The 20,843-nt window shown below is 42.2% G+C and overlaps 3 non-coding genes across 3 annotated transcripts; 2 read left to right on the top strand and 1 right to left on the bottom strand.

Moving 5' to 3' along the window:
• The first annotated feature begins 8,451 nt into the window (after window positions 1-8,451).
• trnas-cga (transfer RNA serine (anticodon CGA)) lies at window positions 8,452-8,533 on the top strand. The gene has a single exon. It is a non-coding gene; the product is annotated as a tRNA-Ser (tRNA).
• Window positions 8,534-9,833: 1,300 nt separating this feature from the next.
• Window positions 9,834-9,915, top strand: trnas-uga (transfer RNA serine (anticodon UGA)). Its single transcript has one exon. It is a non-coding gene; the product is annotated as a tRNA-Ser (tRNA).
• Window positions 9,916-13,957: 4,042 nt separating this feature from the next.
• trnas-aga (transfer RNA serine (anticodon AGA)) lies at window positions 13,958-14,039 on the bottom strand. The gene has a single exon. It is a non-coding gene; the product is annotated as a tRNA-Ser (tRNA).
• Window positions 14,040-20,843: the final 6,804 nt, after the last annotated feature.

The raw sequence follows: 20,843 nt of genomic DNA on the forward strand, positions 1-20,843 counted from the left end.
GGGATCTGCACAGTGCATGTCGCAGCGCTCCCTGCTTTCACTTCAATGTGCTTCCTGATGTCGAGTCGTGTGCCGTGCGGAGGCTCTGAAAGCGAGAGCAATGAAAAGGTGCACGACGTTGTGTTAGAAAACAGAGAAGTGAAAGGCAGTCCTTTCTCTAAGGAGGTAAAAGAAAAGCTACTCCCCGTCAGGGAATCGAACCCTGGTCTCCCACGTGACAGGCGGGGATACTTGCCACTATACTAACGAGGAAGACATCACACACTCCGACCCCCGGCATCGTGTCCCGACCCAGCGTGCTGGAAGGCGACGCGTGCTGTGATTCCTTTACGGAGCAGAAATGACAACCGAAGAGCCGAGAGATCATTTCAGCATTTCGCGTCTGAACGGAAAACACAAACGACCAACTCGGAATGACTTGCCTTTGACGCTTATATACCTCTTAGTGTGGCGGGATCTGCACAGTGCATGTCGCAGCGCTCCCTGCTTTCACTTCAATGTGCTTCCTGATGTCGAGTCGTGTGCCGTGCGGAGGCTCTGAAAGCGAGAGCAATGAAAAGGTGCACGACGCTGTGAAATAAACATTAATAAATGCATATATAACGTCGAAAACACATCTAACACTAGGAGTATACGGCACTCTGCGCAGTGTACGAAGTAAATGATTTTCGCAGTAATTAATTATATTTACTATATTTATTATACACGTGTAAATTAATTACTGCGAAAATAATTTACTTCGTACACTGTGCAGAGTGCCGTATACTCCTAGTGTTAGATGTGTTTTCGACGTTATATATGCATTTATTAATGTCGTCGATTTTACGGTTGCAATTCGACGTTGATTATACGTCGAGGCGACGTATATATACGTATAGCCGTATTTTCGCCGTGAATATACGTATATTCGACGAATCAATGCCCACAGCTTGGCATACAAGGGTTTTGCGGAGGGGTCTTGCCACCTGCCTGAAAAAAAAACAGTAAAATGTTTGAGTGCCTATAGAGTTTCTATTTTTATTTTCTTGAGAAAAGTTGATACCATTTCCTGGAAACCCCGTCCCCCATCAGTGCGCGGTGCCCGGGGAAAAATCTGTAGGGGGGCGTCTGAAATTCTGAGCGGGGGTGATATTTCGGTTGAAACGGAGCTGTACGGTGCAGCTACCCAAATGAAATCTCGCAGCTATGCCATTGATTAGTGCTTCATGATAGAAGATATCGACTAGCAATCTGGTATTTGCGATGAAGTTCAGTTTCACATTTTTCGTCACTCTCACTGGAGAGTATTGCCTGGAGCGAAAAGTACCATAAGCGTTCATTTTTGCAGCTACATGGACGTTCTGAATCGTTAAGAAAAAATGTTGTAAAACCAACAGAAAGCACAGAGTGCTATAACTAGTCCTAGTTATATAACGATTTTAAGTATAATGATAAACTACTGCAAGGAATCGGCCCACCTGAGCAAACAGGATCGTAATGTTGACACTCAATAACGACACTGATATGTGCAGTTCCTGGACGGATAGCCCTCCTGCCCATCAAACAGACTGAGTGACTGTTCGTGTCATTTAGTGTTGTCTGACCATTGACAAAGTACAACTATTTTTTTAGGGCGCAAATTAAGTTAGGTAAATCTTTTTGCCCAAAACTGAAGGGGCAACATTCCCCCCTCCCCCCGTGATGCCAGGCCTGTCCCCAGCCTATTCCATAATGTCATTATATATAATACCATACAACAGTGACCGATCCTTACTAACTACATGCGTTAAAATTGCACATCAGCTCATAGCTGATTATCAATGTTATATTTCAACCATAATATCGACAACATTAATAAACGCATACGTTGAGAAAATATCGAACCCAGCATATTTTCCGGTTATATACCACAATGCATTGCTAGTATTCGTTGGTCACCATTTTGGACACGTTTTTCAAACGTAGAAGTATATCCGCAAATATCTCAGCAATCCTCTTTTGACGAGTAAGTATGAACAATAATAATACTATCTGAATACATACAGATCTTTCTTAATATTATTTTGATTAAAATAGTACGTGAATAAGCAAAAAATGGCACATAAAATAGTGTGAATGGGGAAGATGACACAAAATCGTTTTGCCGTTTCTCTATTCTTATTCTATGTTGTACTTTCAAACTTTGGGTACTCTTTAATTAGGACAGACTTTATTGCTCAACTGCTATGATGCAAGCCAAATTTTATACATTTATTTCAGTTTTGAGCTTAGTAAACCGTTCATTTTTTAGATTATACTAAAGAAGATATTAATCATCATTTATTTGGGAAGTAATATTATATAATTTTCTCCTAGCTGCGGTGCTGAAGTCCCACCCTACATCAACAGAAAAAGAAATAAAGGAGCATGCAATGTGTTACTTGAAGAATGCATATGCAAGGCAGGGGGCCAGGAGATCTGGACACTGAAAATAATAGGTTTTTGGTTCTAACTGTTAGGACAATTAGACAGGGTTTGCAAATAGTGGAAAAAAATCATCTTAACTTCCATTGTAATATTTTTTTTTCTTGGAAATATAGAAGTTGTACATTTTAAAGTGTATATTTGAATCAAAATGTGGTTTTGAGTTAGTGTGTTAATGTAATTAGTTTTGTGTTTGTCATTACTATACTGTATATTGCCATGTTACCAGAATTTGTAGCTGAAGTTTAAGACTAGTTGTGTTTTTTATGATTATTGCCCATATGTTGATTGTTGATTGATTGTATACAATGTATACTTTGAAATACATATGTTTCAGGTGTGAATGTGTATTTTCAGAATACATTTCTAAATCTAATCATTGGCTTGGTTTACTTGTTTCTACACCTATAAAATCTATCTTTGATGTATAATAGACCTCTACCCATATACGTATAATAGACCTCTAAAGTTATGCGTATAATAGACCTCTAACCATATACGTATAATAGACCTCTAAAGTTATCCGTATAATAGACCTCTAACCATATATGTATAACAGACCTCTAACCATATACATATAATAGACCTCTAAAGTTATACGTATAATAGACCTCTAAAGTTATACGTATAATAGACCTCTAACCATATACGTATAATAGTCCTCTAAAGTTATCCGTATAATAGACCTCTAAAGTTATCCGGAACTCCAACCATATATGTATAATAGTCCTCTAAATTTATCCGTATAATAGAACTCCAACCATTTATGTATAATGAACGTCTAAACATAGACGTATAATTGACGTATAACTTTAGACGTATATTAGAATTTCATTCTAGACGAATTGTAGACCACATTTAGACGTATAAGGTATGCGTTTAATAGACGTATATTATACGTCTTTTGCCCACTGGGTGGGTTCCAGATGCACATGGAAGCAATCAAGTGTTTCATCCGAGCTGTTTCAAAGACTGCCCAAGAGCTTTCCTTTCACAGAGGCGCAACGATTAATGATGGGGGTGCACCCTTCAATGCGCCTTACGACTCTAGGGAGTGATTGAGACGATTCGTAGCGTGTGCTCATTTCTCTCCATTCCCCGTGTTGCAGTGGAAGGATGACGTAAATTACTGCTTCGACACGTAACGGCATTATAATCACGTGCAGGAGCTGAGGGCTTTAGTTTTGTTTCGTTTTCCATGGCGTTCGTAAGCGCGCAAATCAAAGGCAAGTCCTGCGTCTAACACGAACGTAAATGCTTTTGAAAGTGCAGTGTGGTGCAGCTTGTAAAATCCTTGTCCACATTTGTGGTTTGTTGATGTTTGTTCTGTCTGCCAAAGTTGCATTTTGACATCCGGACGGGGAGACTTTATCATTTGAACGTGAAGCCAGCCTTAAACCCTCTGAGGCGTGTTTGTCTGCCGGCACGTATCTTGTGAAAGGTATTTTTTTTTAACGGAGAGCGACTTTGAAAAAGTTTCCGCAGCCACCTCGCACTGCGTTGAAATCCGTTGGGGACTCCCCGCGCAGGTTCGAAACCTGCCGACTCCGGCATCTGCCGCACGTTGCCTTGTGCCTGCGCGGTAAAGGTGAAGTGCCGCTTCTCCTCTCCTAGTACTATAAAAACGCTAAATCGCTTGGCCCCGCTGCCATGGAAATCAGTTCTTCAGATAACCACACACTTTGCGTTCGCACCTCTGGTGCTCTACTTATGCCTTTGAAAACCTAATGAATAAAGCTGAAAGAACCGACACAATATGTAGGTGCTCATAAAGCACGCAGTAAAGAACTGTTAACAGCAAGGGTTTCAGTGGGTTAACTGAGGAGAAGGCGTGATCGTTAATTGTTTACTTTTTATTTGGTGTTAGAAACACTCTTACTGTGCATGACGTGCAACAAATGTAGCCACAGAAATTGCATCACGCTTTCATGTATGCTATTGCAGACACCAACGTTGCCTAGATAGAAAACCGAAATAGCCGTGGGTTTGCTTGCTGGTCTGAAGGATCTCTCTTCGAATCTCTATCATTTGTCAATGGAAGTAAAAGGTGCTGCAATCTCATACGTTCAGAATCAAAACCGCAGCTGTTGTTCGACTTTATTTCTTGACTAATTACATCTGAGTGTCACATGAGCAGTTACATAAACTTGTCTGGTATATTTGAACACAAATGCCGTTCTTCAATTAAAACTAACAGTACATTGTCAGGGACATTGTCAGGGTCAGTTCTATACAAACAAGAGACAGACAAGAGAATATTTCTACCTTTCATGTGGACTACGTGTTGACTTACTGATCGGAATAATAAGAAGACAGAACAAAAAAAGGCACCGCTGGTATTCGGACCCAGGATCTCCTGTTTACTAGACAGGCGCTTTAACCAACTAAGCCACGGCGCCCCGGGAGCGCTGTCCTTTTGCAGCCACTTGGACACACCACTCAGACACATCTGCATTCGGTGTGTGCTCCGCCTGCTCGCTGAGCAAGTTGCCACCTTTACATACAATAGCAACATCGACAACAAGAGAAAGGATGAGAAATGGCTTTTATCTGGAACTTTTCATGTCCAAGGAACTCAATGTGCTTTCTGTGTACAACAGGGCCACTGAACTCCACACTGGCCACTGAACCACAGCAGTGGCTTGCTGGCTTGATGTCTCCCAAGGAAAATGTTGAAATTGCATGTGGAACAGGAAAATGACTCTCAGGTGCCCATTGCTCATTTTCAGACACATTTATGCAATACTTTCACCATGCGTTGAGCAATAGGGATTAAAGATAGCAGAGGTAAGGTTTAAAAGTGATTCTGAGGTGCAACACATCAGCGATACAGCTAGGCATCTGAAATGCGGGGTTTGAGAGCCCTTCAGGGAACACCGTACCCTAAAGGTACCAGAAGTCCACTAGTATAAGCATTAAGTCACTGTCACCCCTGTTACAATGTGATTGCTACATATCTTCATTTCTTTGGTTTTTAAGGAGTAAGAGTGCAGGGGGTCTAAATCTGCGATCCAGTGTGTTGAAGTATTTCACAACACTACCTGTAGCCCGTCTGAAAATAAATCCTCATTCTGATTATTGCTCTGGGCATGTACCAATAAATTACTGAGCATATATATATCTCACTGTGTTGAAGCTAGAGACCTGTATGTAATAATATGATGCTAAAATGTTATTTTCACATATATTAATGTTATAAATGATTGCTTATGCTTTATAAACAAACCTAATTAAAATAAAAGCTTAAGTTATGTATTTATCTTGTACCATAGAACATGATTTTCTTTGTATTTCAAGCCCACAAAGTGTCCAAATGACGCACTACATGATATAAGGAAGATTATCACATGCATATCGGTATTATCTTTCTTATGAAAATGCATTCCTTTCATTACCTTTTACTTTTTAAAATGAACTCAAATTGTGTATAATGTAATAATTTAAGTAGAATAGATTCTAATAATATAATGATCCAGTGTGTTGCACTACTTCACTGCTTCACTGCTCTATGCCGTCTGGAAATAAATCCTCAGACTGCTTACTGCCCTGGGCATGTACCAATAAATTACAGGAGCACATCTATATATCACTGCGTTGAAGCAGGAGACACACAATCACTGCAAGCACATCCTAAATACAGTGTTCCATCACCTTTGACCTCATCCAGAACATATCATTTCTTGAAAGGGATTGCTGTCCGAATGCACATCTGAATCCCAAACAGAATCTCTAGTAATATACGATCGTTTGTGAAACATGCAAATGACTGTCTCAGGGGCCCATTCCTCATTGTCAGACACATGTATGCAATGCTTTCACCGTGCATTGAGCAATAGGGATTAAAGACGCCACAGGTAAGGTTAGATGTCATGTTCTATGATAATTTCTTTCAGCATTAGGGACTAAATATACTAAACGTATGATGCTAAAATGTTATTTTCACATATATTAATGTAATAAATGATTGCTTATGCTTTATAAACAAATCTAATTAAAATAAAAGCTTAAGTTTTGTATTTATCTTGTACCATAGAACATGATTTGCTTTGTATTTCAAGCCCACAAAGTGTCCAAATGTTCTATGATCATTTCTTTCAGCATTAGGGACTAAATATACCAAACGTATGATGCTAAAATCCTGAAAAAAGGATGTGCTCCATCTTGTCAGTAGATTGGATTCCAAAACTGATTTGGGTCAATATACATTATCTTTGAAGATAAGGTACAGTCTACTGTAGGGAACCATCAACTTAGAAAGCATTGACCTTCCCTGGGGTCAGGTAGGTGCAAAAGATAAACCTTTATCCTATCTTTATATTAAGATAAGTGGCCAAGCAGTATTTTTCCAAGTTTCACCAAGCTCATCATGTTGCCATAGTAGACAAAGTTCTATAAAATGTTAAATAACTTTTAAAAAAAGCATCTTGGTCTTTCAGTACTGTACAAGGTGAATTAAACTGTCCCTGGTAATAAAAAGTAATTAGAAGCATCCCAGAAACTTTATCTCTAGAAACATTAGCTGTTTTATATCATGTAATTTAGTGAATGTTGTCAGAATTCAAGGACATTATCACACACAGAAATTGGTTCAGTTAAATCTAAAAAACACAGCTAAACATGGGTTTAAATGTAAAATAGAAGTCTTACCTCTTGTCAAAAGATTTAATTCAAGAAGCGATGTAATAAATGATTGCTTATGCTTTATAAACAAATCTAATTAAAATAAAAGCTTAAGTTTGGTATTTATCTTGTACCATAGAACATGATTTTCTTTGTATTTCAAGCCCACAAAATGTCCAAATGACGCACTACATGATATAAGGAAGATTATCACATGCATATCGGTATTATCTTTCTTATGAAAATGCATTCCTTTCATTACCTTTTACTTTTTAAAATGAACTCAAATTGTGTATAATGTAATAATTTAAGTAGAATAGATTCAGGTAGGAAATATAGAGTCATGACGTTTATGGCTGACATCATTTCACATGGGTGAATTTTAAGCTAAGAAACAAAAACATTTACAATGAAGATACCATTGCTTAATTTTTAATGCCTTTAAAAAATAAATACCTCCTGAGAATAATTTGCCACTCCCAGATCCTTGGTAAGGTACTGTTTGAATCCAATCAGGAGAGGAGCATCCAGGGAGTGCTTTCTATAGAGTCCAGCTTGGGCCACTCTCTTCCGGCCTGCTGATACTTTTTAACTACTCAGGGCCTGTAAGGATATAAAACACCGGTTTAAACATTTTATACCTATAAGACAAATAGAATTTTAGTAAAAAATAGATACATCTGAAAAATAAAAAGTCTTACTGCTGATAGAGTTCTTCAGAGCTCACATCTTCCCCTTCCTTATCCGCTTCTGTTTCAGTTTCTAGAGCAGCCTCTGGCATCTCTTCCTCCTGGACAGCGGCCTCTTGCTCAGGGCCGCTGGAATGCAGGTAGATTCTTTTCAACATGCTTTTACATAATATGTTGTAACAATGATTTCAAAAAGAAACTACAGAAGCCTTACAGATTAAAAATATCTCACCTTGTGCTCATTTCCCTCTATTCCCCGTGTTGCAGTGGTGGGATGACGTAAATTACTGCTTCGACACGTAACGGCATTATAATCAAGTGCAAGAGCTGAGGGCTTTACTTTTGTTTCGTTTTCCATGGCGTTCGTAAGCGCGCAAATCAAAGGCAATTCCTGCGTCTAACAGGAATGTAAATGCTTTTGAAAGTGCAGTGTGGTGCAGTTTGTAAAATCCTTGTCCACATTTGTGGTTTGTTGATGTTTTTTCTGTCTGCCAAAGTTGCATTTTGACATCTGGACGGGGAGACTTTATCATTTGAACGTGAAGCCAACCTTAAACCCTCTGAGGCGTGTCTGTCTGCCGGCACGTATTTTGTGAAAGGTATTTTTTTTTTTAACGGAGAGCGACTTTGAAAAAGTTTCCGCAGCCACCTCGCACTCCGTGTTAGATTATAGGAGGAATGCGGCAGCGGCGAGCTCGCTGTAGTCGTGGCCGAGTGGTTAAGGCGATGGACTCGAAATCCATTGGGGACTCCCCGCGCAGGTTCGAATCCTGCCGACTATGGCGTCTGCCGCACGTCGCTTTGTGCCTGCGCTGAAAAGGCGTAGTGCCGCTTCTCCTTTCCTCGTGCTATAAAAACGCTAAATCGCTTGTCCCCGCTGCCATGGAAATCAATTCTTCAGGTAACCACACACTTTGTGTTCGCACCTCTGGTGCTCTACTTATGCCTTTGAAAATCTAATGAATAAAGCTGAAAGAACCGACACAATATGTAGGTGCTCGTAAAGCACGCAGTAAAGAACTGTTAACAGCAAGGTTTCAGTGGGTTAACTGAGGAGAAGGCGTGATCGCTAATTGTTGACTTTGTATTTGGTGTTAGAAACACTCTTACTGTGCATGACGTGCAACAAATGTAGCCACAGAAATTGCATCACGCTTTCATGTATGCTATTGCAGACACCAACGTTGCCTAGATAGAAAACCGAAATAGCCGTGGGTTTGCTTGCTGGTCTGAAGGATCTCTCTTCGAATATCTATCATTTGTCAATGGAAGTAAAAGGCGCTGCAATCTCATACGTTCAGAATCAAACTCGCAGCTGTTGTTCGACTTTATTTCTTGACTAATTACAACTGTGTTGCATGAGCAGTTACGTAAACTTGTCTGGTATATTTGAACACAGATGCCGTTCTTCAATTAAAACTAACAGTACATTGTCAGGGACATTCAGTTCTATAAAAACAAGAGACAGACAAGAGAATATTTCTACCTTTCATGTGGACTACGTGTTGACTTACTGATCGGAATAATTGAAAAGTTCGGGTCATAGCCGATGCAGTGCGTGCTAATTAGAACAACAGCAACGCTGAGCTCTCAGCACCGTACTGAGCCCAGGTGTTTTTCTAAAGCTGTCAGGTGCAGTTCATTTACAGTACGCCCCGTGTCTCAACGGTAGGACGGAGTCAAATACTGCCTCGATACGCAACAGCATTATAATAAACCGCAGGACTTGAGGGCTGTTCTCTTTGAATGTTCCAAGGCATTCGTAAGAGCGTAGGTCAAGGGCCATTCGTGCATCTCCTGTAACTCGAGTAAAAATGCTATTCAAAGTGCAGTGACTGAAATCGTCGTCCACATGTCTCCGTTGTTGATTTCTTTCTGTCTAAGAAAGTTCTATTTTCATGTCCGAACGGGGAGACTTTATCATTCCAACTTGAAGCCACCCTTAAGTACTCTGAGGTGTGTGTCTGCTTACACGTATGGCGTAAAAGGTTTCTTAAACGGAGAGCGAACTTGAAAAAAGTTGCCGCCGCCTCGCACTCCCTGTTCGATTGTAGCAAGAAGCCAACAGCTGGCGTATTTACTGTAATCGTGGCCGAGTGGTTAAGGCAACACACTTGAAATCTGTTTGGGTCTTCCTGCGCAGGTTCAAATCCTGCCGACTACGGTGTCCTTTGCATTTGCTCTCGTGCGTGCATGAAAAAGGACCAGCGCTGTTTTGTTTTCGCTGGGACCTTTAACACTCTAAATCGCCTAGACCCACTGCCTTGGAAATCGATTCTTCAGCACCCACGAGTGACGCTTTGCAGCTGGACGCAGATAACGATGCTTTTCTGCAACGAGCTTTCCAGCTGAATTTTCTCGGCAGCTCCATACTGAACCTGTTCTCCATTGCAACATAGCGGAGGCTCGTCACGTCTATAGCAAGGCTGTGTAGGACCGCATACGCCACAGTGACTTGTACACAGACCACATGAAAGGCAAGCAAAATACACTTTTAAAATTCCAAAGACTCACAAGGTCAGAGGAACAGCGATGACCTGAACAGATCTGTTACAGAAGTCTAGGTTGACCTTTTTAGAGCTGTACTTGCATTTTTGTTTAATAGAAGATCAAATCTACTCGCATGTACCAGCACCTTACAGTTTATTGATGTTAATTCTATTTAAGTAATAAGATTGCTAACGATGTTTGACTTTAGCCGGTGTTTTTTAGAACAAATTGCTTACTCTTCTGTAAGGAATACGCAGTACGTGCCTTTGTCAGTCATTGCTCACCATACCTGTAACTTTCTTATCTAACTCACTTCCTCAAATGGTGAAGGTCCACAAACATAAATGAAAAAAACCCTTGTTGTAGATGAGGTGCACAAAAAAGCAGCCCCTGATAGTGTATAACACATTTATACTATTGCAAATAGTATAGAAAATTATATAATATTACTTCCCAAATAAATGATGATTAATATCTTCTTTAGTATAATCTAAAAAATGAACGGTTTACTAAGCTCAAAACTGAAATAAATGCATCAAATTTGGCTTGCATCATAGCAGTTGAGCAATAAAGTCTGTCCTAATTAAAGAGTACCCAAAGTTTGAAAGTACAACATAGAATAAGAATAGAGAAACGGCAAAACGATTTTGTGTCATCTTCCCCATTCACACTATTTTATGTGCCATTTTTTGCTTATTCACGTACTATTTTAATCAAAATAATATTAAGAAAGATCTGTATGTATTCAGATAGTATTATTATTGTTCATACTTGCTCGTCAAAAGAGGATTGCTGAGATATTTGCGGATATACTTCTACGTTTGAAAAACGTGTACAAAATGGTGACCAACGAATACTAGCAATGCATTGTGGTATATAACCGGAAAATATGCTGGGTTCGATATTTTCTCAACGTATGCGTTTATTAATGTTGTCGATATAATGGTTGAAATTTAACATTGATAATACATCGCGGCTATGTGCCCCCTGCTATGAGCTGATGTGCAATTTTAACACATGCAGTTAGTAAGGATCGGTCACTGTTGTATGGTATTATATACAGTATAATGACATTATGGAATAGGATGGGGACAGGCCTGGCATCACGGGGGGAGGGAGGAATGTCGCCCCTTCAGTTTTGGGCAAAAAGATTTACCTAACTTAATTTGCGCCCTAAAAAAATAGTTGTACTTTGTCAATGGTCAGACAACACTAAATGACACGAACAGTCACTCAGTCTGTTTGATGGGCAGGAGGGCTATCCGTCCAGGAACTGCACATATCAGTGTCGTTATTGAGTGTCAACATTACGATCCTGTTTGCTCAGGTGGACCGATTCCTTGCAGTAGTTTATCATTATACTTAAAATCATTATATAACTAGGACTAGTTATAGCAGTCTGTGCTTTCTGTTGGTTTTACAACATTTTTTTCTTAACGATTCAGAACGTCCATGTAGCTGCAAGAATGAACGCTTATGGTACTTTTCGCTCCAGGCAATACAAACCGTGAGAGTGACGAAAAATGTGAAACTGAACTTCATCGCAAATACCAGATTGCTAGTCGTTATCTTCTATCATGAAGCACTAATCAATGGCATAGCTGCGAGATTTCATCTGGGTAGCTGCACCATACAGCTCCGTTTCAACTGAAATATCACCCCCCCTCAGAATTTCAGAAGCACCCCTACAGATTTTTCCCCGGGCACCGCGCACTGATGGGAGACGGGGTGTCCAGGAAATGGTATCAACTTTTCTCAAGAAAATAAAAATAGAAACTCTATAGGCCCTCAAACATTTTACTGTTTTTTTTCAGGCAGGTGGCAAGACCCCCTCCGCAAAACCCTTGTATGCCAAGCTGTGGGCATTGATTAGTCGAATATACGTATATTCACAGCGAAAATATGGCTATACGTACACACGATACATACAGTAAAAAGCCTCAGGCACTGTGTTAGATGTGTTTTCAACGTTATATATGCGTTTATTAATGTCGTCGATTTTACGGTTGCAATTCGACGTTGATTATACGTCGAGGCGACGTATATTCCCGTATAGCCGTATTTTCGCCGTGAATATACTGTATTCGACGAATCAATGCCCACTGGGTAAACTCTTGAGCAAACTCTGAACCAGCTCTAAGGAAACTAATCCAATTAGACGTTACTTTGACTCATCTTTTTACGCTCAGTGCTGGATTGCTCAAACTCCAGCTAGGGTTAGGGTTAGCATTCCCACGCTACTTAGACACTTTGTTTACGCTCAGTGCTGAATTTTGGGAACTTCAGGACGAGTGGGAATTTTCTCCTATCTGTCAATTCTGTTTTGTTTTGGAGACTCTTGGCTGCCTATGTTGTACAGTGCAGCGTGAAGGAAACATTTTCCAAAACTGTGTCAGCTCAAAAGTTGTAAGAAAACCTCTCCAGCTGCTTTAACTCTCTTCATTTTTGTCATTTAATGTGACACTCGATGTATAACTGGAGTCTCACATATGCAAATGGTGAGGCTCCAGTTCGACACCCAGTTCGACACCACTTTACAGTATATGACAAAAGCATGGCAGACTGTGCCGGACCGGCAGATAACTTCTGCTTATTTTTACCATATTAAACATTGGAAATCCAACCACTTGCATTTGTGACACTTGATTTTGGCTCCACCTAAGACACTCTTAAATCTTCAAACACTTTTCTCTTCTCCCGCAACACTCTTGTCTGTCGGCACTATGTGGCTGCGTTGCATGACAACCCATCTCACCACGGAAAGGAACCTAACAGCTTTGGTAAGAGAGGAGAAAAGGACCCGGGCTGTACGGGGCTCAAACCCGTGACCTTGGCATTATTAGCACCACGCTCTAACCAGCTGAGCTAACCGGCCTCACGACATCAATCCTCTCTGTGCTGCAAAAAATCGATCTCAGGGAATTTCTTTTGCCCTCCTTTGAATAGAAAGCCGTGTAATTCAGTGTACGGGCTTTCTCGTGCAGTTTCATGGTTCTTGTAACCCAAATCCTACACTGGCCTGAAGTGCCCCCCCAATTCACAGCATTTTTCAGCTGATTTAAAATGTACCTAAAGGAGAAGCATTATTGAAGACCATCAATTACCAAGAGCTTTTGTCAAAGGTTTTGGTGGTCATTTTTAATGACCACAGAGCGCTGTGACCTCGGTTTTACATCTCATCCAAAAGACAGCGCCCTTTTACAACACAGCATCTCCGTCACTATACTGGGGCATTGGGACCCGCACAGACCTCAGGGTGAGTGCCCCCCCGCCGGCACCATTAACACCGCTTCCAGCTGGAAGCTTTGTTTTTCCCTGTAGCTCACCCTCATTCGGGTACTGACCTGGCTCGCACCTACTTAGCTTCAGTGGGTTTGCAGTTGCGAGTTGCAAGGGGATGCAAGTGATGGAGCTGCTCGCTGCAAAAGCCACTGCATTGGCCGGGAATCGAACCCGAGCCTCCCACGTGGCAGGCAAGAAGTCTACCACTGAACCACCAATGCTCAGTGCCTGGGCCTTCAAAAAAGACGGTTTTTTGGTGCTCTGTGCAAAACGCGTCGACATCTGCTTCCAGATGCAAAATGTCATTCGCGGACGCTGAAGAACTTATTTCCAAGGCAGCGGGTACAAGCGATTGGGCGTTTTAAAACCACCAGGAACAGCAAGGAGGCGCGCTTCTTTGCTTGCGCCGGAACACACCGACTAGAGGCGGACAACGTAGTCGGCAGGATTCGAACCTGCGCGGGGAGACCCCAATGGATTTCTAGTCCATCGCCTTAACCACTCGGCCACGACTACAGCAAGCCCCGCCGCCGCTGCGTTCTTGCTACAATCTTACCTGGATCGCGAGGCGCCGGCGGAAGCCTATTTCAAAGTCGTTCTCCGTTTCAAAAAAACATTTCCAAAATACAAGCCTTGCAGACAGACACGCCTCAGAGGACTTAAGGGTGGCTTCATGTCGGAATGATAAAGTCTCCCCGTCCGGACATGAAAATGCCACTTTGTTACACACAAAAAAAGAATCAACAACAGAGAAATGCCCACAAGCATTTCAAAAGCCGCACCACGCCGCATTTGAAATAGCTCTTACATTAGTGGTAGACGCAGGAATCGCCTTTTTATTTACGCTCTTACCAACGCGATGGAAAGCAAAACAAAGCAAAGCAGAGCAAAACAAAACGAACAAACGAAAACCCTCACGTCCCGCACTTGCATATAACGCCGTTACGTGCCCAAGCGGTATTGTACGTCATCCTAGCACTGCACCCCGAGGCGTACGGCATATGGGAACGAACACACGCCACGAATCGTCTCGAATCGCTCCCTACAGCTGTAAGGCGCCTTAAAGCATGCACCCCCAATTTTCTTCTTTGCGCATCTGTGAAAGGTAAACTCTTGAGCAAACTCTGAACCACCTCTAAGGAAACTAATCCGATTAGACGTTACTTTGACTCATCCTTTAAGGGACCTTTCTTAATTGGAGAAATCAATGATTTCAAATGAATTCTGTATGCGTTAAAAGACAGCTATACACAGAAAACATGCAGGACACTGCTCATGATGTTTCCCGAGCCGAAACAGTGTGTTTTTCCAAGCCATCTGACAAAGCCCGCCCACTGAAAACTGCAGCAGATAGTGTAAAGACGTTCAACTTTGTAACTACTGCACGCACAGGAAGCAGAATAAATTCCTCTTTTCAAACTGTCAAAGGTTTGCTTTGCGAACGCTGCAGGACATCGCACAATCTCTTTTGAACGGGGACAAACGATTTCTTATGAGGCGCACTAAGTACAGACGTTTAAAAAGCTCCACTCATGCCGACGATGCAGCATGAAGAAGCGCAACCTAACGTTTGCATTCCTAGCACTGTTGCAACCTAGCACTGTTGCATTCCGCCTATCAGTAGCTAAGAGAATATAATTTAAGGCTCTTGTTAATGCTGTTTCAGAAACCAGACTGAAATTTCTCAAGTATATTATTTGAATCCAGATACGATTGACGTTGGGCAACAACTATTCTCTCAAGACTTTAAGATTGAAATGGGACCTTTGAGACAGGCCTGTAGTTTTTAAGAACTTGTGGATCCAAATTTGACTTCTTAAGGAGCGGTCTAACAACCGCTACCTTAAATTGATCAGGTACAACGCCTGACGCAAGCGATGTATTCATCATACTAATTATAGGTCCTGCCAGTCCTTCAGGGGAATCTTTGACTAGCTGAGTGGGTATGGGATCTAGCGAACAGGTGGTTGACTTTGTCTTACGTCTGTGTTCATGAGTCCACCATAAGAAGAAATCTGAACAGGAGTGGTGATCATGCGAGGTCACCACGGAGGAAACCACTGCTCTCCCCCCAAAAAAAAACACCACTGCCCCTCTCAAGTTTGCTAAAGACCACATGGATGTTCCACAGCAACTCCTGGAACAATGTTCTGTGGACAGACGTGACAAAAGTTGAACTTGTTGGTAAATGTGCACAGCATTATGTTTGGAGATAACAAAACTCTGCATACCAACTCCAAAACCTCATCCCACCTGGGAAGCATGGCGGATGCTGTACGGCTTGCAATCATTGAGGGACCGATGAATTCCAAGATGTATTTGGAAATTCTACAGCAGAATGTCAGGGTGTCTGCCTGTGATCTAAAACTCGAAAGACGCTGGGTCATGCAACATGACAAAAATAAAGGAGTACATCAACAACAGAGTGGCTGAAACAGAAGAAATTCCGTATTTTGGGATGGCCAAGTAAGAGTCCTGACCCCAATCCCATTGAAGTGCTGTGGCGTGATCTGAAGCAGGCCGTTCAGCGCAAGACATCCCAAAAATATACATGAACTGAAACAGTTTTGCATAGAGGAATAGGCCAAAATACCTCCTAACCGCTGCTCAGGTCTGACCAGCCGCTACAGAAAGTGGGGGTTGAGGTTTTTGTCAATAAAGGAGGTTCCACTAGCTCCTTAATATAAGGGTTCACGTACTTTTTCCATCAATGACCTTGATTGTTTAAACCATTTGGTCAATAAAGAAACAGCAATGTCAAATGTTGGGCGTGTGTTGTTTGTGAAATCAGACTCTCTTTATTAATTATTATGACTTAGATAAAGATAAGATCACATGTTAGGAGCCATTCATGCAGAAATCCACATCATTCCGAAGGGCTGTTTACAAAAGTTTTTCTCCCAACTGTATGTGAGAGAAAAGCAGAGACGCTCACTGAGTAAGGTGGGGTTGCAGCTTCACAAATCACAAGGACATTTGTACACTCAAAAAGGGACAGGAGCACCCCAGATGGGACTCAAACCCACAATCCCTGGCTTAGGAGGCCAGTGCCTTATCCATTAGGCCACTGCGGCACACTGAGTGGGGTCGATCACGCTGATGAAGAGCCAGTTTTTTTTTTCCTTTGCTTTTTCAAAGGGATCCCCAAAATTAGGGAAGTTAGGCAGCAGAAGGTTTACTGTGACCTGAGAAGGACCGGCATCCAATCACGGTAGTACACACACACACGCTCTCACTCATCTGAGCTACACGGCTACCAAGATGATCTCAGGTGCGCCGAGCTGGTACGGAACATATTGAACTGATCAACGGCGAATTGTCTCTCAGACAGGCTTTTCACCTCTGAGCTCCCTGACTAACAGTGATCAGCTAGGTAGTGAAACAGTCAGCTGCTTCTAAACCTTAAACAGCTGCATCTCGGCGCTTCCACGGAGAGATGATTTGAAAGCCGAACATCGCCCATTGGGAACACCTTTCTATCACTAGTTTAAGAGACTCTTAAGGTCTTGCAGAGGTGCCTGTCTAATAGCATGTGCTTTGCAAGCTATAGGTGTTTAGGCTGAGGCAGAATGCCTGTTAAGAAAATGTTTTTCTAAAGGGGCCTCGCACTCTTTTCCAAGCAATGGTCACCATCCCCACCGAGTGTCACAACGTAGTCATGTCCTAGGATGTCACCTGTTAGTCTCCATTTGTCTGCCACCAACACTTTAGGTTACGGGGTCACAACTGCACCCCGGAGAGCAGAGGAGCCGTTGTCGTTCTGGCGGCGCAGATTGGGCTGAAGGTGGGGCGCTTGAATCTCGCTGTTGGAGGCCGTCTGAAACTGACCCAAGCCTTTCCCTTGAATTAAATGTAAATAAATAAATGAACCCCAGATGCACATGGAATCAATCACGTGTTTCCTTTGAGCCGTTTCAAAGACTGCTCCAGAGTTTACCTTGCACAGATGCGCAAAGATTAATGATGGGGGTGCACGCTTCCAGGCGCCTTACAACTGTAGGGACTGATTAGAGACAATTCGTAGCGTGTGTTCGTTTCCATATACGCCCCGTGTTGCAATGGTAGGATGAAGTCAAATACGGCTTGGACGCGTAACGGCATTCTATCCAACTGCAGGACTTGAGGGTTTTTTGTGCTTTGTTCTGTTTTCGTTGACATCGCATTCGTAAGAGCGTCAAAAAAAGGCAATTCCAGCATCTAACACGAATAAAAGGGCTATTGAAACTGCAGGGCTGCGCAGCTTCTAAAATCCTTGCACACAATTCTCCGTTATTGTTACTTCCTTCTTTCTGTCTAACAAAGTTCCCTTTTCCTGACCGGACGGGGAGACTTTATCATTCCAACTTGAAGCCAGCCTTAAGTCCTCTGAGGCGCATTTGTCTGCTAGCATGCATTTTGTGAAAGTTTTTGTTGTTGTTGTTAAACGGAAAGCGACATTGAAAAAGGTTTCCGCCGCTGCCCGGCAATCTATGTTAGACTGCATCAAGAAGGCAGTGGCGGCGACGGCGGCGGCGCACGCTGCAGCCGTGGCCGAGTGGTTAGGGCGATGGACTAGAAAGCCGTCAGGGTCTCCCCGCGAAGCTTCGAGTCCTGCCGCCTACGGTGTCGTCGTGTGTCTGCGCAACAAAGGAAAACCACCTGTTTCACTTTTCCCGCAACTTTTAAAACGCGAATGATCTGGATTTCTACATGATTGGCTCTTAAAATGTGATCTGATCTTCATCTGACGCATAATAATCAATAAAGACAGTCTTGTTTAACAAACAACACACACAACATTTTACATTGTCAATTCAGTTCAAATCAATGCAAGTTGTTAAGAGCCTTGTGTCTAATATGCCACCTAGGTTACGTGCTGTCTCTTTGAGGCAAATGTTTAAATCCTCTGAGTTAAGTGCTGAAGTTATAGTAGTCCTATCAGTATTGTTGCCTCCGATCAACAGATCCTCAGTTTTCTCAGAGTTGAGTAACAAAAAGTTTTCACACATCCAAGTCTTATCTTCATTAATGCATTTAACTAAAGTGATAATAGAAGAGTTGTCGTTTGGTGTGAACAAAATGTTTATTTGAGTGTCATCAGCATATGAATGAAAGTTCATATTATTTTTTCGTATTATCCTACCTAGCAGCAGCATGTAGAGAGAGAGAGCAATATTGGTCCCGGCACTGATCCGTCTGGTACCCCAAATTGAACTGGTGACGTTGATGAAGCAGTACAATTATTAGATATTTGAACATAATGAAAACGATGAGTAAAATGTGAAGTAAACCACTGAAGGACGGTTCCAGATAAGCCAACCTCAAACTCAAGCCTGTGTAACAAAACAGAGAGGTCAACCGTGTCAAAGGCAGCTCTAAGATCTAGAAGCACAAGCACTATTGCATTCCCCACATCAGTAGCTAAGAGAATATCATTTACGACTCTCGTTAATGCAGTTTCAGAAAGCAGACTGAAATTTCTCAAGTATATTATTTGAATCCAGATACGATTGACATTGGGCAACAACTATTCTCTCAAAACTTTTAGATTGAAATGGGACCTTTGAGACAGGCCTGTAGTTGTTAAGAACTTGTGGATCCAAATTTGACTTCTTAAGGAGCGGTCTAACAACCGCTACCTTAAATTGATCAGGTACAACGCCTGACGCAAGCGATGCATTCATCATACTAATTATAGGTCCTGCCAGTCCTTCGAGGGAATCTTTGACTAGCTGAGTGGGGATGGGATCTAGCGAACAGGTGGTTGACTTTGTCTTACGTCTGTGTCCATGAGTCCACCATAAGAAGAAATCTGAACAGGAGTGGTGATCATGCGAGGTCACCATGGAGGAAACCACTGCTCTCCCCCCAAAAAAAAACACCACTGCCCCTCTCAAGTTTGCTAAAGACCACATGGATGTTCCACAGCAACTCCTGGAACAATGTTCTGTGGACAGACGTGACAAAAGTTGAACTTGTTGGTAAATGTGCACAGCATTATGTTTGGAGATAACAAAACTCTGCATACCAACTCCAAAACCTCATCCCACCTGGGAAGCATGGCGGATGCTGTACGGCTTGCAATCATTGAGGGACCGATGAATTCCAAGATGTATTTGGAAATTCTACAGCAGAATGTCAGGGTGTCTGCCTGTGATCTAAAACTCGAAAGACGCTGGGTCATGCAACATGACAAAAATAAAGGAGTACATCAACAACAGAGTGGCTGAAACAGAAGAAATTCCGTATTTTGGGATGGCCAAGTAAGAGTCCTGACCCCAATCCCATTGAAGTGCTGTGGCGTGATCTGAAGCAGGCCGTTCAGCGCAAGACATCCCAAAAATATACATGAACTGAAACAGTTTTGCATAGAGGAATAGGCCAAAATACCTCCTAACCGCTGCTCAGGTCTGACCAGCCGCTACAGAAAGTGGGGATTGAGGTTTTTGTCATAAAGGAGGTTCCACTAGCTCCTTAATATAAGGGTTCACGTACTTTTTCCATCAATGACCTTGATTGTTTAAACCATTTGGTCAATAAAGAAACAGCAATGTCAAATGTTGGGCGTGTTGTTTGTTAAATCAGACTCTCTTTATTAATTATTATGACTTAGATAAAGATAAGATCACATGTTAGGAGCCATTCATGCAGAAATCCACATCATTCCGAAGGGCTGTTTACAAAAGTTTTTCTCCCAACTGTATGTGAGAGAAAAGCAGAGACGCTCACAGAGTAAGGTGGGGTTGTAGCTTTGCAAATCAAAAGGACATTTGTATGCTCAGAATGGGACAGGAGCACCCCAGATGGGACTCAAACTCACAATCCCTGGCTTAGGAGGCCAGTGTCTTAGCCATTAGGCCACTGGGGCACACTGGGTGAGGTCGATCATGCTGATGAAGAGCCAGTTTTTTTTCCTTTGCTTTTTCAAAGGGATCCCCAAAATTAGGGAAGTTAGGCAGCAGAAGGTTTACTGTGACCTGAGAAGGACCGGCATCCAATCACGGTGGTACACACACACACGCTCTCACTCATCTGAGCTACACGGCTACCAAGATGATCTCAGTTGCGCCGAGCTGGTACGGAACATATTGAACTGATTGACGGCGAATTGTCTCTCAGACAGGCTTTTCACCTCTGAGCTCCCTGACTGACAGTAATCAGCTAGGTATTGAAACAGTCAGCTGCTTCTAAGCCTTAAACAGCTGCATCTTGGCGCTTCCACGGAGAGATGATTTGAAAGCCAAACATCGCCCATTGGGAACACCTTACTATCACTAGTTTAAGAGACTCTTAAGGTCTTGCAGAGGTGCCTGTCTAATAGCATGCGCTTTGCAAGCTATA

Source organism: Lepisosteus platostomus, unplaced genomic scaffold (genome assembly GCF_059453375.1).
Source record: "Lepisosteus platostomus isolate fLepPlt1 unplaced genomic scaffold, fLepPlt1.hap1 Scaffold_80_H1, whole genome shotgun sequence".
In the NCBI taxonomy this organism is placed as follows: Eukaryota; Metazoa; Chordata; class Actinopteri; order Semionotiformes; family Lepisosteidae; genus Lepisosteus; species Lepisosteus platostomus.